A 2,774-nucleotide genomic window follows, 5' to 3' on the forward strand; every position below is an offset into this window, starting at 1 on the left:
TCTGCTTATTTGTTTTTAACATGTAAGACATTTTGCATGCAAAAGAAAAAATCTGTAATATGTTTCAAAACTACCATGGCTTACTGATTTGTTTGCCTTTGTCACTTTTAAGATTTTTCTCTTCCTCTGAAGGTTGATTGAAAATGTGTTTTCATTAACATTTTTTGTTATGGAAATGTTCTGACTAAAATTAAATGGCAAAGTGTAAGGAATTTATCACTCAAAACTTGAGTCTAATTACTCCAATTGATTGTGAATAGATTTTACTTGTAATTGTCACCAAAAAAAAAAAAAAAAAAAAGTTCTAACTAATTGTAAGAAAAGGCAACATTTTACAAAAATTCCTTCCTTGGAGAACTGAGGTTTTGCATATGCCTTGTAGTCTCACAAATCAAGGTACTTTAAATATTATCTCATTTATTCAAACTACTTAAGTAAATTAGTGTGTGAAAAATCTGTATGTCATTCCTTCATTAATAAAACTCAACTGATTTTGCAGTAATTTTCCATAGCATTAAAACAGAGTAAAAACTACTTGAAAAACGTGATAAAATTTCCTCATTTAGAAACACAAAAGTGACTTCACAGTCTAAGATAGTTATTAAATCCAAAATTAGAGACTATTGCCACCATTAGGTTTTCTATCCACTGGATGGCATTTTATAATTTTGTTCTATTTCCCCCCCCCCCAACTCTCTTAAAGACAAGTGGTAAAGTAGATGAAATTTGTTTATGTCCCAGTTTCCACTTCCCACTTGTCCTACAAATCACACCTCCTCTCCAACCCCAGCCACTCATGTTTCTCCTGGCAACCCTAACTGCTTTGGACTCTGTTACAGAATGCTTCTGGATGGGATTATGCAAACTGTCTCTACCAGTTAACTGAATTGAGCACTCAGGAACTTGAGTAAGGACAATAACCAGAAGAAGAATCCTATTTTAGGAATTTCTGGGAAAGAGAGGAAAGATCCTGACATAGAATCATCTACCCATCCTTCTATTTTTCACCTCTGTTCCCAAGAAATTCACCCTCTAGAATCAGCCATTTTCCCTAAGGATGTAACTGTCTGCAAATTAGACTATAAAGTGCATTTCTTTTAGTTGTTCCACTTGTTCCAAAGATGGAAACTTTCCGTTTATTATTTAGTTCTTTACCTTCAGTTCCTGGGAGAATACCTAACGCATAAAGCATATTCCTATCAAAATGAGTTTAAAATAAAGATCTGCTTGAGTCAGAAGAACTGTTTTATAAATGGAATACAGACCATTTGCATGTTCTTACCAAGTGATTACTTTTCTATCCAACATATTGTTACTTTTGGTAGTGATAATTTTTTATAATATAACATGAAAAAACTAACCATGATTACACAATGACCATCTAATAACTCATGTATAAGTCATCTTTTCTCTAAATACCATCCTTTGAAAAACTTCTGTTTGGAACTTAACGTATCACATTTTTTCCACAGGAAGTTTTTATAGGAATATATATTTGCTAAACACACAGAAATGAAAACTATCAAAATTGAACTGGATTTTAAACAATGAGAATCAGTAATATGTAACAGTTTTATTGGTCCATTAAGGTGAATTGAGTGCTACACATGGAATCAGTTGCATTCTAATACACTAAGAATGTCCTATCTGGAAAAAAAAATTAAGAAAATAATCTCATTTATAATAGTACCAAAAATATTGAAATACTTACTAATAAACTTGACTAAGAAGATGAAAGATTTGTATACTAAGTCAACAAAACTTTGATGAAAGAATTTAAATGACATGAAAGAATGTAAAGATATTTCAAGTGCACAGATTGTGGTACTTACATCGTTAACATATTCATACTACCCACATTGACCTACAAATTCAATAAAATCCCTATAAAAAATCCAATGGTATTTTTCACTGGAATAGAAGAAAAATATTCTAAAATTTACATGGAAACACAAAAGACCCTAAATAGCCAGAACAATCTCTGGACAGAACAAAGCTAGAGACATCATTGTCGCATTTCAAAATAAACTACACAGTAATAAAATATTATGTTATTAATATTTTTTGGTATTTTAAAAAAAATCAATGGTGTACTTGGCCAAAAAGAAAATGTAAACAAAATATTTAAAGAATTATTTTCTGTTATCATAACCCAATACATTAGAAAAAGTTAAGTGAACAATAGGACTCTTAACTACTTAGACATTAAAAAAAAACACTTCAAAAAAAAAAAAAGGCTAGTTCTCAAATCAAAGAAATAATCTAAAGAGAAAACAAATGAAATCTATAGAACAATAAAAGAGATAATACTTCACATAACTTCCTGAATTCATTTTGAAAATATTTATTTTAATAAGAATTAGTACAATTTGTCCTAGTAATTTATTATTTTGCCATCTGCTTGCATGAAATAGTCTAATTTAGTCAAAGTGAAATAACTATAACACCATTTTCTTTCTCATTCTTAATATTGTGTATTTTTTCCTTGTAAATATGATCCAATTCAGGAAATCTAGGAACATAATCTGTTATACAAATTGGAAACACATAATAGAATATCAAAACACATCAAAACACCATTCATTAAAATTGTTCAGCCGTTTACTAATGAAAATTTCTGAATAAAAATGAAAATTATAAAACTACTTAAAGCCACAAGAATATTTTCCAAAAATTAAGCAGGGAATAATAACTTTTCATTGATAATGAAAATCATGGTATAGACATAGAAACAAAAAGCCATTTGTTCCTCCTAGATTAAAAGAATTTGTTTT

The sequence above is a fragment of the Mustela putorius genome, unplaced genomic scaffold (genome assembly GCF_011764305.1).
Source record: "Mustela putorius furo isolate JIRA1106 unplaced genomic scaffold, ASM1176430v1.1 tig00001826_pilon_pilon_pilon, whole genome shotgun sequence".
NCBI classification, from domain to species: domain Eukaryota; kingdom Metazoa; phylum Chordata; class Mammalia; order Carnivora; family Mustelidae; genus Mustela; species Mustela putorius.